The sequence below is a fragment of the Dromiciops gliroides genome, chromosome 4, assembly GCF_019393635.1.
Source record: "Dromiciops gliroides isolate mDroGli1 chromosome 4, mDroGli1.pri, whole genome shotgun sequence".
Taxonomy (NCBI): domain Eukaryota; kingdom Metazoa; phylum Chordata; class Mammalia; order Microbiotheria; family Microbiotheriidae; genus Dromiciops; species Dromiciops gliroides.
In genome coordinates, this window is record NC_057864.1 from 124850481 (window position 1) to 124868671 (window position 18191).

Sequence of the window (18191 nt, forward strand, 5' to 3'; positions counted from 1 at the left end):
GTGAAATACAATTTGCATTCCTTCAAGAGCTGAGCAGTAAGGAGTGCCAACTCTTCTTACAATTAATGAGTTTCATTCAAACACTGAGCAGCAAGTCTTGCATGCCATCCAAGTGTAATAGATTGGGGAGGTCATGTAAATGAAATTGCCTTCAACAAGGATGTGTCCTTGACAATCTCTGCCTGAGGTAACAGAGAGGAGGAAAAAGAAAGTGGGGGGAAAAAATCAACCAGAAACTTGGGTTCTGGTCCTAGCTCTGCCACCAAATCTCTATGTGTTAGTTATCACAATCAAGAAGGCAGGACATCTTACTTGTGGGATAAGAAGGTGGCTGTCTATAGGCCTAACAAGGATACTAGCTTCTCCCCTTCTCTCAGATTGCCTGAGACAGCATAGAAAAGCAAGGAGAGTCAATGCCTCTCTCTGGGTTGGTAATTGCAGATCTATCTATGAGAAGAAAAGAGGTCAAGAAAAGCAGGTACGATTTCTTTATAGCAAAGCAATGCAGCTCTCAGGATGTGGTGTTCATAGGAGATGCAAGGGAAACACTTCCTGTGTGTCTTTGGCCATATTCCACTGTTTTATATATGACCCTGAGTTAATTTCTGTGCATTGGGCTGTCCTGCAAGTTGCCTGAGGGTTGAACCAGAGAATACCAAAGGACTCTATGTCAGAAAACCAGCAAAAACGGAATCTTTGACAATACCTTCCAGGCTCAACCCCTATTTTCTCAGACAAGCCTTTGTCAAAGATCTTGGGACCCTTACAGTCAAGGGTTGAAGGTTCTTGATAATGGACTACATCATTTCTAAAATCCCTTCCAACTTTAACTTTTCTATAATTGCATGATTGAAATTATCTCCATTTTTTTTTGCAAATTCTAAATCTAAATTACTCTTTGTATCGAGAAGAACTGCATTCAGAAACAGGAGAAGGAAGAACAAGGAAAAAAGTGATTAATGACACAAATATATCCTCTACCATTTTTACACAGTCAAGTTATACTATCCACACATACACAAAGGGCAAGAGATAAATTTAAGAGTATATATCAGGAGTTCTTAACCATTTTTGCATCATGGGTTCCTTTGACAGTTTAGTGAAGCCTATGAACATTTTTTTTCTTTTTTTTTCTTTTTGCAGGGCAATGGGGGTTAAGTGACTTGTCCAGGATCACACAGCTAGTAAGTGTCAAGTGTCTGAGGCCAGATTTGAACTCAGGTACTCCTGAATCCAGGGTCGGTGCTTTATCCACTGTGCCACCTAGCCACCTGCCTATGGACATTTTTTAAAACTTAAAACTGAAAGAGATACTAAATATCAATTAAAGGTTAATGAAAATAAATATGTAAATTTTTCCCATCCAAGTTCACAGACACCCTGAAATCTATCCAGAGACCCTTTTAAGGTCCATCAATCCCAGATGAAGAACCTTTGGTTTATACTATACTAAAAGGAAGATTTTTTTGCCATACCTATTTTTCTTTGCTCTTGGTGACTATATATAGTAGAAGCTTAATAAATACTTGGTTTTTTTATTACCCTAGCTACAATAAGAGTCAATATCCTGATAGAGGATAATCAGTTGATAGTTGACATTTATATAGCACTTTGAAGTTTTCAGAGAGATATGTGTGTGTGTATTATCTCCTTTGATCCTCAGAACAACCCTGTAAAATGCTATTACAGGTGAGGAAACTGAGGCTAATAAAGATTAAGTAACTTGTTCAGGTTCACATAGCTTATAAGTGTCTGACGCAGAATTCAAACGCAGATCTTCCTGACTCCATCTCAAGTATTCTATGCACTGCACCAGTAAGCTGTCTCCAGATAGAAGAGAGAGGTATCTTTTTGCATATCCCTGGAGCCCTGTTTTGATTTGGTCTATAAACTTCTACTAGACCCTTAAAATACAACATATGACAGCCCCTCCACATACACACACACCCTTTAATGGTATGAGCTAGCTTAGTATCATGAAAATCAGCTGCCTAGCCATCCTCAGAAATGTTATTTTCAACACAAATATCAGGGTCCCAGAATGTCTGAAAGCCTGGAGCCAATTATCACTAGCAAAGCCACATTCTTTGAAATGGCACAGAGGGTATATTCAGGCATGTAATATCTGCCTACTTGAATTTTTATCATATCCTCTCTTCCTAGGTGTTAAAGGAACTGGCTCCTGGGCAGTAAAGAGCTTGACCACAAACAAAATGACAAATGCACACAAGTAAAAGATTTATAGTCAAAAGTCCTGATTTCAAATCTTAGCTCTGCCACTTATAGCTATATAACCTTAATCAAGACACTCAACTACCCTGAGTCTCAGTTTCCTGATCTGTAAAACTGAAATAATAATGCTTGCATTACCCATATCATAGAGTTTTATGAGGATCAAATTCTATAATTTATGTTAAGCACTATTATACAACAATTCCCTTCATTCCATTCCCAAAGAAGGGCAATGAGCAAAGTAAGTGATGGCAAAGGTAAGGAATATGCCCAGGGACCTTTACTCCCAAGTTCATTTTGCCCAGCCATGCCAGAAAACCTCCCCCAGCTCCTTTCTCCCTCTCTCTGCAAATACAAACCTCCCTGCAGATGGGCAGATTCTAACAGCCCACTTTGTCCAAAACATGCCAGTGATATTCTCTGTGCTTCCTTTAACTAACCTGGCTTCAGCAGCCCCAATTAGAAGTGCAATAAGCTAACTTCAAACAGCTGTTCTCAGGACTGGGAAACAATGCAAGGAAGGCTCTGGAGGGGAGTCTCCGGAGCCTGCCGATTTCCCCCCTATGCTGTCTGCATCAACAGACCACTTTTCAGAAAAATGTTAAGTACACAAAATAAAATATATAGCATCACGAAGGAAACTGATTGCATTGAAATGCAATCATTCAACAAGTCATTCCCCAGTTGGGAAATGGTCAAAGGATATGAACAGGCAGTTTTCTGATGAAATCAAAGCTATCTATTGCCATATGAAAAAATGTTCTCAATCACTACTGATTAAAGCAATACAAATTAAAACAACTCTGAGGTACCACCTCATACCTATCAGATTGGCTAATATGACAAAAAAGGAAAATGAGAAATGTTGGAGAAGATGTGGGAAAATTGGAACACTAATGCATTGTTGGTGCAGCTGTGAACTGATCCAACCATTCTGGAGAGCAATTTGGAACCATACCCAAAAGGCTATAAAACTGTGCATAGTCTTTGACCCAGAAATTCCACTACTTGGTCTATATCCCAAAGAGATCATTAAAAAGGGGAAAGGACCCATCTGTACAAAAATATTTATACCTGCTTTTTTTGTGGTAGCAAAGAATTGGAAATTATGGAGTTGCCCATCAATTAGGAAATGGCTAAACAAGTTGTGGTATATGAATATAATGGAATACTATTGTTCTGTAAGAAATGATAAGCAGGTGGATTTCAGAAAATCCTGGTAAGATTTACATGAATTGATGCTGAGTGAAATGATCATAACCAAGAGAACACTGTACACGGTATCAACAACATTGTATGATGATCAACTGTGATGGACTTAACTCCTCTCAGCAATACAATGATCCAAGACAATGCCAAAAGACTTAAGATTGGCAATGGTCTCCACATTCAGAAAAAGAACTGTGGAGTCTGAATGCAGACCAAAGCATACTATTTTCACTTTTGTTATTGCTTTTTTGTTATTGTTCTTGTCCATTCTTTCTTGCATTTTTTTCCTTTTGTTCTGATTCTTCTCTTACAACATGACTAATGTGGAAATATGTTTAACATGATTGTAATGTACAACCTATATCAAATTGCTTGCTGTCCTCGGGAGGGGGGAGGGAAGAGAAAGTGGGAGAAAAATTTGGAACTCAAAAAAATATATCTTTACATGTAATTGGAAAAAATTAAAAAGAAAAAAGAATGCAAAAAAAGAAATACAATCCATTCAAATATTTTTCAGAAAACAGGTCTACTTGAGAATTGCAATGCAAAAATCTTTAAACATAAAACAAAGTCCACTTAAGAATCATTGCACTAGACTGACAAAGTACCCAGGGACCTTTTATGAAGAAATGAAATCTTCAAATTTCTGGTGATATATCACATCCTATTTATTTCATGTTGTTATTGTTGCTGCTGCTGTTGTATGTCAATTACATTTTAATGGACCAGGACAGTAGTCCAATGAATCCTCAGTTCTAGGTGATGTCCTAGAAACTCACTAGGAAGCAAAAGATCTGAATTCTACTCTTGGCTCTATCCCTGACAAGCAATGTAATGCTAAGTCTTTCACTTTACCTCTTATGACTCAGTTTTTTTGGTCGTTCTACAAAATGATCAGAAGTTCTTAACCTTGGGTCGATGGACTCCCAAGGAGTCTACAGATAAATTTCAGGGCATCTGTAAACTTGGGTGGGGAAAAAACCCTAAATTTCTATTTTCACTAACTTCTTACTGGTGCAACAGATAGAGTCCTAGGTTAAAAATCAAGAAGACCTGAGTTCAAATTCAGACACAGACATTTACTATCTGTGTGACACCAGGCAAGTCATTTAACTTCTGTTTGCCTCAATTTTCTTCATTTGTAAAATGGGAATACTAATAGCACCTACTTCCCAGGGTTGTTGTGCGATTGTTATGCACTTAACACAGAGCCTGGCACATACTAAGTGCTATATAAATGTTAGCTATTAATATTACTGAAATTTAGCATTTCCTCAAATTACAAATGTAGCCATAAATATTATTCTGAGAAAGGGTCTATAGGCTTCAACAAGTGACCAAAGGCACCATGGACACCAAAAAAGTTAAGAACCCCTGCTCCAGAGAGCATTGCCAATTGTCCTCAATTGTGGCCTTGTCTGGCTTAAGGCTGATGCTGAACTTCACCACTGAGGGGTACTAAAGATACATTATCAAAAAATCAAAGATGAGTGGAAATTCATGTCATGAAGGATGTAAAAGCCCAATGAAGTAGCTAAATTTACTCTTGACAATATCAACTTTGAAAAAAATGTGCAAAAAGAAATTCCAGAGAACAGCCTTCAAAAAAACTGAGTTCCAGCTTTTTAGCCAAATGAACCTTGAAGAATCAATGTGAGATAGATGTGTATTCAAGTCCTGAATATAAGAGGCAGCAATTGTAGCAGGTCTTTTATCCTTTTTGGGAAGCAAGCAGGAAACAAAAGGAGTAGATATCTAAAATTACAGTATTTCAAGGGGAAAAGATTACATTTGATGGTGACTGGTGCTTCTTTCTTGTGGATTTGTACATTTAAGAAGATTCTCTTATTTGGTTGATCTATTAGGGATAACAATGGGATTTTTATTTTTATTTTTGAGTCTCTTTTTCTTTTGAATATTTTCAGAAGGGAAAGGTATGTTGTTATTGTTGTTGTTTTTACTCCAATGGTTTTATAATTGTGTATAATTGTGTAGATATGTATGTTGTTAATTAAATTGTGCTTTTGACTAAAGATCCCTACAATTAATGTCCATAAGAAAATCAAATATTATATTCATGAAAATAGTCTTCATCTGATAAAAATGTTGTTTTATGTTTAAAGATATTTTTACATTACAATTTTGATCTTGGATTAAACTGGCTTTATTTATCATGAAGAGTGTTTCACCTGTTCAGGTATATCTTGAAAGCAAGGATAGGGATACATATATTAAAAATAAGAATGTGGAAACAACTCATTTTTTAAAGGAAAAGTCACTTCAAAAAGTTAATCCTATCATCAAAACTAAAAATATTAGAGTTTTTATCATGTGCATGAAAATAAAAACCCCAGGCTCTGGATGAACCCTAAGTTCCCTCCCGGTTCTATTACTTTACCCCCTGGCAATAGTTTTAATTTGAAGCACTTCATGACCAATAACTGGTTTATCCTCACAAGAATTCTGTGATGGACATAGAAGGGTTGAAAAAAATCATTTTTCAGATGTGGAAAATGAAAAATGGGGATGTAAAGAGCATATCAAATGTCATGTCTCAGGTAGAACCTCAACTCTGTTCTTCTGTTTCCCAACCCATCATTCTGTGCAGTCAATCACACACCTCTTTTAAGGGGCCATGAGCATGAACAAATTCAAGAAAAGTATTGGGTTATCATTCCCTTCGGCCAGGTAAAAACAATGCAGCACACTGTATCACCATCACCAATCATTGTATTATCATCATATGCCTGTTATTTGTGGATCTGTTCTATCCTCCGTTTGCATACAGAAGCCTGAGGGTGCTGGGTCCTATGGACCTTAAGACCATAGTCCAGCTGAATGATCGATGATCAGGTTTGTCCTGTTACCACGATTGGCAGAGATTGCTCATTGCTTGCCAGTAACTATGATCGGGGAAAACAGGATAACAGATTCAAGAGCAAAGATCAAATTCTGTCCCTCAGTTACCTTAGAATTTAGCTGCTACCATGGAGGACCTTGCAGAGAATCTGCTGGCTGCTAATCCAGAGGTGAGAAAGTATGGAGGGAGCAGAGAGTTAAGAGCTAATAATGTTCCTATGGCATTTAATGTCATCAGTACTTGTGATTCTTCTGAAGCATGTAGGTAGAATTGTTCGATGCTATTAATGAAGAGTTACGATTCTAGTGTTATCCCAGGTTTTTGATGTGACAGTGTTAACTGGTTTTGATGCACACTATAAATAAATGACACACTTATTCCTAACATAACTTCATGAGGCATTCCAATGGCCTTTTCCTGGTATCAGTGAGAAGACAGGGTGATTTGCCTATAGTGATAGCTACAAGGAATAAATTGGATTTCAGAATCTCCCACCTGTTTAAGGCCCAATGAACTATTAATGGGATTTGTCACTGCCAAGAACCAACTAACTATCTGAAGAAAGCCTAAAACAAATGGAAAATTAGTAGTGCTACGTTTAGCCCTCTGTTCCTAAGGCTAATTGTTTAAATAAGGACTTCTGCCTTAAAAAGAACTCAGCATTGTAGAAAGTATGTTTGATGAACAGGTTCATGCAAGGCTTTGGAATCATAGAACTTAGAATTGAAAGGATTTTTTTTAAACCCCTCATTTTACAGACAAGGAAATAGTGAATCAGAAAGGTTAGGTCAGGTGACCCATATAAGATTGTATGGGTGTCTGGGGCTTATAAATTTCTAGCTAGAAGGGACTTTAGAGGTTGTATAGTCCAAGTCACTTGTTTCACAAGTGAGGAAACTGAGGCCTATAAAGGTTAAGTAACTTGTCAAAGATGTATAGATAGTAAATGGCAAAGGTGAGATGTGAACACTGGCTAAATTTAAGTTAAATGACCATGATTTACTGGGGACGTTGTAGGGATAGGCTGAATTAGATTAATATGGACCCAAATCCTCTGATTCTACTTTTTCTGCTGTCTACTGTATACAAAAAGTCTGTGTATGTGTATATGTGTGTGTATGTGTGTGTGTGAGTGTGTGTGTGTGTGTGTTGCCCATATAGGTCACGTGTCTATTATGTGTGGTAGGTCTCTAGATGTGGGTCACAGGGAGACATGAAAAGATATCTCTAGAGTCTCCTCCACCCACCCTTATTCAAAGGAGATATTAATGCTTTCCAGAAGGGGACTAAGAGATGGAGCTATGAGATCCTGCCCCTCTGCTCTCCTCAGAGATGAGATACCAGATTAGAATTATATCTATCTTCCTTAAATAGTTTTAGTATAGGGGAAATATTTTTTAAGTTTAAGCTGCACTCCTGATTCACTCTGTTAATGGAGAAGAGTACCCCAAACTATTGTGAAATTTAAAATTGGATATTAGATCATAAATCTCCCCTACTTAACTTTTCCCTTAATTTATCTCCCAGACTAGTAAATGGAAGAAGCTTCTGGTTTTCTAGATAGAGCCTTTATTGTAAATAAGGTGTTGTTGATTAGAAGGATAGGAAAGTAGAAATACAGTAGAAATCGTCTTAAATCTAGGCTTAGTCTATATTTCTTATAAAAACTCACCAAACCAAAAAAGGCCACCTTTGGAGTGAGGGAGACCGTCTGTGCTGCGCCGCCAGGAGTCCCGCCAAGCAGGCAAAAAAGGCTACTCCCCTTCTCTCCACCCCGGAAGTCAAAAAAAACCCCGGCAGGCAGTCTGACATGCGCAGCAGGCGGACTGTACCCGGCAGGCAGTCTGACATGCGCAGCAGGCGGACTGTACCCGGCAGGCAGTATGACATGCGCAGCAGGCGGACTGTTCATCTCCTCCCCAAAAGGGTGGTCCTTGAAAAACTGGCGTCTTTCAGTTATCCTAGCCGACTGTTAAAAACTTTCATATTTTACCACATTTCCCCCCTTTGCTTCCTCAAGAAATGGAATGTTTCCTTGATGGAACAGTAAAAAGAATATAATAACTTCTGCTGACTAATAATATGCGAACAACAATACAGAAAAGGAAGAGAGGAAAGTTTTGTCCAGAGGGACGATTTTTTTTTCTTTCCTCATGAACCGACGCTTTGACATTAGTCTTGCAAAGGGAGAGCCTCTGCAGAGAGTACATGTTACAGATAGTATATAACAGAAAGGAGATAGTAAAAGCTAATAAAGCAAAACAGTTCATGCTTAGCAAATGCTACAATTGTATCATTTCCTCCCCACTTTCCAAATTTCTTTAATTCATCAACATATTCTTCAAAAGGGGAGTCATTTACTATAAAAGACTCAAACTCTTGTCTATGGTTAATCATATAAGAAGCAGCTTCTTGTCTGTGTCTGAGATGATTTCTACAGTGACCTTCTAGCTGGTCTGCTAAAGCCCTAAAAAGGCAATTTCCATCTCCTGATACTTTACGAAGACTGAGTCCCAAAGCATTTAACTGATCAGTGGGATTATTAAATGGGAACTGCCTTTTTCCTCTGAACTCTCTTTGCTCTTTAACAGTTGCTATCTTTAGGGTTTTTACCTCTTTAGCGTCTACCTCAGGTCTATCTGAAATCTCTTCACCTATGAATGGTGCAGGCTTTATATGAGAGCAATGAATCCATGAGTCTTTTTCACCAATTTTAATGGCAGTAGGAGTTGTCAATAATACCTGAAAAGGTCCTTCCCAGGCAGGTTGAGTTCCACTGGTTTTCTGAAAATTCTTTACATATATTTTATCTCCTGGGTTGAAGTTATGCAATGAAAAGTCTAATGGTCCTGCCTGGACCACAGCTCCTGCCTCATGGAGTTCACGTAGCCTGGTCTGTAATTCCTGTATATAGGAAGCAACAGAAGTATCACCTCCCACCAGTGATGTATAAACTGGGGAAAAAGTTTTAGCTTGGATAGGAGGGTGACCAAAAAGCATTTCATAAGGAGATATATGAAGTTCTCCTCTTGGTCTACTTCGTAGATAGAATAATGCCAATGGTAGAACATCAGGCCATTTCAAATGGGTTTCAGTACATAATTTGCCAATCATACTCTTAAGCTCTTTATTCATACGTTCGACTTGGCCTGAACTTTGTGGATGGTAGGGCGTGTGGAATTTTGGAGTCACTCCCAAGAAAGAGTAGATTTGGGATAAAATCGAATCAGTGAAATGTGTGCCTTTGTCAGAATCGATGAGGGCTGGTGGGCCAAAACGAGGTACTATCTCTTTAAGAAGAATTTTGGCAACAAAGGCAGCTGTGGCTCGGGGGCTGGGAAAGGCCTCCACCCACCGAGTGAGCTGATCAACTATAACAAGGCAAAATTTATAATGTCCTGCTTTTGGCATAGTAATATAATCAATTTGTAAGTGCTCAAAAGGTGTATATGCTAGAGGACGCCCTCCATAAGCTTTGGCCTTAAAAGCATACTGATTATAAGACTGACATGTGGAGCAGCCCGAGCAGATTCGAGATGCTGTATTAGTCACACCTGGTGCTATCCAGGTTCTCTTAATAGAGTCTACAATGCCTTGTGTACCAAAATGGCCTTTTCTGTGAACAGAGAGGCATACCTGGTGGTAGAATTTCCGGGGAAGAAATGGCTTACCTTCCGGAGACACCCAGATGCCATTGATCTGTTTCGCCTTAAATTTCTTTTTCCACTTTTCTACTTCAGAATCGTCGTGCCACTGATTTTCAATAAAGGCTGATTTAATTGATGAACCACAACATTCAGCTGATGCTATAGGTTAGGTTGGAAGGAATATCCTCAGAAGGTGAAAGGTTAAATACATGTTCAGGAGCTTCTAATGCAGCAAGCTTGGCTACAGAATCGGCTCGTGCATTTCCCCTTGTGCAGCTCCAGCAGTAAGTGACGGCTATCTTCCTGACAAATTTCAGCATTAGGAGAGGCCAAAAGTAAGTCATCAACATATTGTACTAGTGTGGAGGCTTTAAAGGTAATAGAGGCCAGATCCTGCTGTAAAATTTGGGAAAATAATGTGGGACTGTCTACAAATCCCTGTGGGAGTCTAGTCCAGGTCCACTGTCTATTTTTCCAGGTAAAAGCAAATAAATATTGGAAGTCCTCATGTACTGGTATGGAGAAAAAGGCAGAGCAAAGGTCTACCACTGTGAAACATGTAGATTCATAGGGAATTGAGGAAATTATCATAGCCGGATTTGCGACTATAGAATGTCTAGGAATAACATAATTATTAATCACTCTAAGATCTTGCACAAAGCGATAAACAGGTTTACCATCTGGCCCAGGCTTGGGTTTTTTAACTGGCAAAATGGGAGTATTGCATGGAGAGTGATGACATGGAATAATAATACCCTGGCTTTTCAAAGCCTCAATTATAGGGGTGATCCCTTCTATTGCTTCCCTAGACAATGGATACTGTGGAATGGAGGGGGGTGGTCCCCCCTTAACTTTAAAGGTAACAGGCATGGCAGACTTAAGGAGCCCCACCTCATTAGGGGATGAGGCCCATAAAGACTCAGGAATGTCAGAGGGGATTTTGGATACCTCCCCTGCTGTTCCTTGAGCTTCTGTAAGTAAAATTGGTAATAAATGAACAGTATCCTCTGGCAATTGTAAGGAGACAGCCCCATCTGGAGCACAAGATATGGTTGCTCTAAGCTTGCAAAGGAGATCACGACCTAATAAATTTACAGGGGCATCAGGCATGAGTAAAAATGAATGTTCTACTGTTAAGGGCCCCATAGATACCATGCGAGGATTCAATTTTGCCACTCTCTGGCTCTTTCCTGAGACTCCCACTACATTCAAATATCCTACAGGTCTACACCCAGCATCTGGTTTGCTTACTAATACTGATTTAGAGGCTCCTGTGTCTAGCAGACAATCATAATAAGTCTCCCCCACTTTTAAGGTGACATGTGGTTCATTACTCTGGGGAGGTGAATGGACTGGCACAAGTGCATTCAAAAAATCCGGATCTGGGAATATATGGCTTTCATTATCTATGTTCCATTCCTCCCCAAGACACCGTCATTCCTGTGTCCTCTTCTGAGGGGGACCTTGGTTACCATTATTCTGGTACTGCCTTTCTGTATTCCTCCGAAAAGATCTATTTCTATTTTGATTTCGCCTGTAATTAGAATTAGAATTTCTTCTCCAAGTCCTACATTCTCTCAATTCATGCCCCTCCTTACGACAGTAACAACACACCTTAGTGTCCTTGCTCCGGTGTTCACATGGCTGACTAGGAATCGCTGGTGCCAGAATGCTCTGTTTAGGGTGATCTGGATCTTCCTCACGTGAGTCAAAGACATAATTTGCAAGTTCCTTAATTCTATCTACTGTGAGATTTCTCCAGTCTGGACATTGTTTCAGAAAGTATCTGCGTATTTCTGGCAGTGAATTATAAACAAATGTGTTGAGAACGATATAGGAATCTCTTAAATCTACTGGATCCAATCTGGTGTACTGTCTAGCGGCCTCACAAAGTCTATCATAAAATCTGTTTGGTCTTTCATTAGCCTCCTGAGGTAGGCTTAAAAATTTCTGCCAGTTTTCCGGTTTTCTAGAGCAAGATTCCATTCCCTTCAGAAGTGTTTCTCTAGCATCTTTTAATCTTTGGAAATCCCTATCATCATTATAATTCCACTCTGGATCCTTTAGAGGCCATTCCACATTGGCCTTACCTTTCGCAACAAGGGCATTTCCTGCTGAGATAATATCTGTAATCTCAGTTGGGGACAGTAAAGTTTCCAAAAGGCAAGTAACATCAGCCCAACTGGGTTGATATGCATTAAATATAGTCCTTAACTGTGAAATTACAGTGTTTGGATTTTTCTCAAAACTAGGGATGAAAGATTTCCATGCGCTCAAGTCACTTGGTCTAAAGGGGCTATATTTTCTGACTTGAATTGGCACTCCCTTTTTACTATGTTCTATAGCTTCCTGTAGAGGGAGTAGTTTCTGTTGATCTGATTCTAAACTTGGATCATCTCTAGTAGAAACAGCCATTTTGAGGTCTCTCTCCATATGTGAGAATTTCATTTCGAGGTCTCTCTCCATATGTGAGAATTTCATTTTGAGGTCTCTCTCCATATGTGAGTATTTCATTTTGAGGACTCTCTCCATATGTGAGAATTTCCCCCATATCATAACAATGATAATAACAAAAACAAAACAAGACAAAAAAAAACCCAAAAAAAATAAAATCCTTAGTCGTATGAACTATGGATGTGGTATTAAAAGGTATTTCAATTGCAGGCATAAAATTTCTACTTATATTAAACGTATTTTCCCAAAGATTCTCACTTATACTATTATACAAAAAACTTTTTGCTGCCTGAATGAGGAAAAAACCAATAATGTTTTGAAGGACCATTGAGTAAACTATTCCTCTAAGTCGGGACGTTATGCTGTCCCAATACATTCCGATGAGAAAAATCAAAGGGATAGTAGAATATTCGAGCATCTTGCCCTTTAAACTGGGCTGGCTTTTCTGTTTAAAGCAAGACTTTTAGAGGCTTAAAGTCTTTAAGGGAGATTAGACAAAGGGAAAGTCCGTGGGGGGGGGGGGGGTATTCGGAAAATCCACCGAATTAGCCGGCTTATGGCCAAACTAGGGAGGGTGGGAGGGTCCTTAAGGTCCCTTCGGGGTCGCCAAACTGTGAAATTTAAAATTGGATATTAGATCATAAATCTCCCCTACTTAACTTTTCCCTTAATTTATCTCCCAGACTAGTAAATGGAAGAAGCTTCTGGTTTTCTAGATAGAGCCTTTATTGTAAATAAGGTGTTGTTGATTAGAAGGATAGGAAAGTAGAAATACAGTAGAAATCGTCTTAAATCTAGGCTTAGTCTATATTTCTTATAAAAACTCACCAAACCAAAAAAGGCCACCTTTGGAGTGAGGGAGACCGTCTGTGCTGCGCCGCCAGGAGTCCCGCCAAGCAGGCAAAAAAGGCTACTCCCCTTCTCTCCACCCCGGAAGTCAAAAAAAACCCCGGCAGGCAGTCTGACATGCGCAGCAGGCGGACTGTACCCGGCAGGCAGTATGACATGCGCAGCAGGCGGACTGTTCATCTCCTCCCCAAAAGGGTGGTCCTTGAAAAACTGGCGTCTTTCAGTTATCCTAGCCGACTGTTAAAAACTTTCATATTTTACCACACTATACATATCCAAGGTCCAACTCCCTTCGCATCAAATGCCATTTATACATATAATGAATAGCAAAGTAAAATATTTAATCCAAGGCTATCACAAAAAAGAAATCAGAGAAACTATACAGATGAAAATATACTAGACAATACATAGAGTGAATGAGCTGTCCCACTAGGAGTAAGATATTTCAGCTAACCTGAGAAAGAGAAGGAGACAGAGAGAGAAGCAGATGAGAAAGAGAATGAGAGAATGTGAGGGGGAGTCTCCCTCTAGATCTCACTTGGGGAAAATTCTCTGAAGTCTTTAGTGTAGAGGGCAGCTAGGTGGTGCAATAGATAAAGCACCGGCCCTGGATTCAGGAGGACCTGAGTTCAAATCCAGCCTCAGACACTTGACACTAGCTGTGTGACCCTGGGCAAGTCATTTAGCCCTCATTGCCCTGCACAAAAAATAATAATAATAATAATAATAATAATAATAACAATGAAGTCTTTAGTGTGCTAAGGTATGGATAGGGATGTGATCAAGGAGCCAGCTCCTTTATACAAAGGCTTCTTCCCAGAGTCTCTTTTTTCTTCAAGGATCCCTTGATGAAAAGAATCATCAATGGCGTTTCTTCTTTCTCAAAGCTGCAAACCTAAAGAATGAAAGTCTCTCCTCTCTTAAGCTCTCCCTTACCTTAGCAGAAGGCAGCAAATAATTAATCTCCACCAATGAGGAGAGTCTTATGCAAATGAGCTTGAGCCCTTAGCTACATCTGGAATCAAAATGCTGCTAATGGAATTGTCAATATGCTTTTGTATATTGAACACCATAATAAAACTAGAATCCCTTGATTCAACAATTAATTTCCACCCCCCAAAAAATAATAATAGTTAGCAACAAAGGGTAGAGCATTAGTACATTGGATGACTTTCATAATTGCTCTTCATTCCTTATAGACAGTAGCCACATCAGATCAATAATCTGTAATCTCACATTAATAATTAGCATATCCTTAGATACTCCCCTTCAACCTAAATTTTCCTCATTTCTTTGTTAAAACTCACATTCCTAAAAAAAATTTTTTAAATGCACAGTCCTGTCTTTTTTATACAGTCAAGATCTTGAAGCAGTAGAATTCATTTAATCCAACCTCCTGCTGGTCAAGACTGACTTTGACCTCTCCAGAGAATGGAAACCCCAGGAGTATCTTATAAATGGGTGAAGGGAACAAGCCCTATGGGATATTTAGTTCACAAATATAGCAAGAATAAATGTAAAAGCATTCTCCCTAATATTTTCAGGGTATACTTTCCCCCACACCACCTTGGGCTCTGAGGAAGTAGGCTCAAACTTAGCTCACTTCCTACAATGGTATCACTGACAGTTTAGTCCTTATTTCAACTTTTACAGGCAAGGATCCAGATCACTCCTTGATCCTTGAGATACTACAACACCCAGCCTGGATTCTGACTTCTAGTTTCCTATAGCTTGCTCTCCCATGGTGGGGGTCTCCATTCCCAGAACCTAGAACATTAAGGAATAAACAAAAATTCCAAGGGCCTAAAGCTCTTTCTCAGTAACTACACTGAGTCAGAGTGGGCGAAGGCCCCAAGGTACTTCCCCTTACCACATGATTTCTCATGAACAGAGAGTCACTGAGTTCCCCAGACTCAAATGAAGCAAAGAGAGTTGCTAAAGCTGACTCAGGCCTTTTTGGAGCCACCAATTATTCTAGCAATACAGCCAATCAAAAAATTCCCCCCACTCCACCCCAATTATGTGTTTAGACAACCAGAACTAGTTACAAAAAATCCACACATGTTCTACCGTCTCTCAAAGTTATTTCCCTTCCACATCATTGCAATTCTCACGGAAACAACTCCCTATCATCCTCCACTTAGATGCCATCTGCTCCCCAGCATCCTCCAAATAGAGACACCATCTGAGGCACTCCGTACATGTGCCAGACCCTCAGTACATACACATACACCAGAGACTAGAACAGTTCAACACTTTGAGGTTTGAAGCAAAGATGAGGGTATAAATGATATCTTTTAATATTTGAAGAACTTGTCATATGAAAAAGAAGTTGGTCTTGTAATGGTGGCCTCAGAAGACAGAACAAGGAACTATGGGTAGAAATTTCAGAGAGACAGATTTCTGTCCAATATAAGAATTATCTAAACAATAGCATGATGTGGGAGATAAAGAACTGGTCTTGAAGCCAGGCAGACCTGAGTTCAAGTCTTGTCTCTTACATATACTGGCCACATGACTTCAGACAAGTCATTTAATCTTTCATTGCTCTAAGACAAAGGCCAGCAAAATAAGACCGAAGGACCAAATCCAACACAGCCTGTTTTTGCATAGCTTGCAAGCTAACAATGGTTTTTTACATTTTTAAATATGATAAAATTTTATTTTAAAATGTAAAAGCTAGTCTTAGTTTAGTAGGTCAAACAAAAATAGGCTGGACAGACTTGAGTGATGGCCTGTAGCTTGGTCACCCTTGCTGACCCTAAGCTTTAAGTTGAAGAAAAAGTGCTGACCCACATTGGCAAAGGGGAGATCCTCATACCAATGAAGTCACAGATCCATTCCCAATCATTCTACTAATAAGAACGAACATTTATCTAGCCCTTTAAGGCTGGCAAAATATCCTACCTATATTATTTGATCCTCCCAACAACCCTATGCACTAGGTACTTTTATTAATTCCATTTTACAGATAAGGAAAAACTAGCTGACAATCAGAGCTGGCCAGAATGGAAATGGTCTGTCCCAACAAAAGGTTCCATCCCTAGAGATGCTGAATTAGAAGCTGAAGGACCACTTGTTGGGGATGTCATGGAGAAGACTCTTATTTGAAGTACAGCATGAATTAGATGACCTAGGAGGCTCATTCCCATTCTGAATTTCTGTGAATCTACAATTCTTAACTTTGGTTCATTTTTATTTTATGTAGCAGACAATAAAAGCTTCCCCCAGCACTTAGCAAAAGGTAGGCACTCAATAAACATTAAATTCTGTGCTATAGTAAACCCTTCCAGTTGGAGCCTGGCCATTAGCTCAAGCCATGAAGGTGACTTCTTATAAAAAAAACTTCTCTCCAGACTTGTACTGCATAGCATAATCCCATCTTCAATGAGTCCTGAGTCCCCACTGATCAGAAGGACTGACAGACACTCCTTCAATAATTCCTCCAGTCCCCTTCACAAAGAGAAATCTAAGGCTCAACCAACACAGTCACTGTTCCCTCAGAGAAAGAGCAGTCAGGCATTCGTGTGCTATAGCCAGAAATGAACAGCTTCTATAAAACAGGACAAGAAAAGCACCATGATGCCAACAGTTTCTTGAGGCAGTAATCTGGTTCTAGTTCCTCCAGTCCTATGGGCAACCAAGAAAATGCTCATGCTGCCTTGTGGGGTAATACACTTGATGTATTATTTTAGTATGATTTTAGTCAAACATGTTCTCTTTCCTAACAGAAAACAAAATGAAGTAACATGTCCTTAGGCAGTGTCAGGATGAGCACTGATTAGGTATCTTGTGGAAGAGGTGTTTGTTCAGATACAGGTTGAACTAGATGGCCTTTGGGGTCGCTTTCAACTCTGAGATGTCATGATTCTATGAAATTATCATTAAGGCATGCTATATTAGTTTATCAGTTGCTCTACCTAAGGCAGAGAAGGTGCTCCCCCAGATGTCCTGGTAATTGATGTACCAGTGATGTACCAGTGATGTCATGCCTCCGTACCAGGTTTGTGACTTGATTACCCAAATCCAAATCCAATTCCTTCTTTCCAGGTGATCTGTAGAAGTATTTCTTTACAATGTCATTTCTGTTTATTCCTCTGCCATCCTCACCCATGTGCCCTCTAGAGATTTAAATTAAATTCCTCCAACTCCAATGCCAGTTCTTGCTGTGGTAAGATGATAGGAAATGAAGAAGGAGTCTATGTCTTTATTTTTTTTCTCTTTTTTTTCAGGGCAATGAGGGTTAAATGACTTGCCCAGGGTCACACAGCTAGTAAGTGTCAAGTGTCTGAGGCCGGATTTGAACTCACATCCTCCTGAATCCAGAGCTGGTGCTTTATCCACTGCGCCACCTAGCTGCCCCAACGTCTTTATATATTAGAGCAAACAAACTACCAAGCAACTGACTAATTTGTATCATACTCCTTTCTATAGGAGAATCAGCATGATGCAATGGAAAGAGTGATTTGTTCAGAGTCGGAGGCCCTGGGCTCAAATCTCAGCTCTTCTACTTACTACCTGTGTGATCTTTGGAATATCCTTTAATCTTTTGAGACGTCATTTCCCATCTCGCTTTCTTGCATTTCATGATCTCCAGAATTCATCATTCTACAAGATGAATTCATCTCTGAAACTCTCACCTCCTCAGATCACCTCTTTCCTTGACTATAGGACTTCATCATCTCTTCCTCCTCTTCCCACCCCCCCAGCTAAGTAATTTCTCCTCTTTCCCCCTTTTTAGCTTCTTCCTGAGTCATCTTCCCCACATTGGATTATGAGCTCTTTGAGGGCAGAAATTGTCTTATGTGTTTTTTTGTATCCCCACTGCTTAGCATAGTGGACCATAACAGTCTTTAATAAATATCTATTGACTCTAACCCCAAAGAATACACTCAAATGTCCCTTGAAGGCATATGGGTAAATTGATTGGCCCATATTCA

The 18191-nt window shown here is 39.4% G+C and overlaps 1 long non-coding RNA gene across 1 annotated transcript in view; it reads left to right on the plus strand.

The window, feature by feature from the left end:
- Positions 1 to 6429: 6429 nt before the first annotated feature.
- The window catches only part of LOC122752735, a 37470-nt gene continuing 25708 nt past the window's right edge, over positions 6430 to 18191 (plus strand). The window contains exon 1 of the long non-coding RNA XR_006356202.1: positions 6430 to 6470. This is a non-coding gene — a long non-coding RNA (uncharacterized LOC122752735). The remainder of the gene's footprint in view (positions 6471 to 18191) is intronic.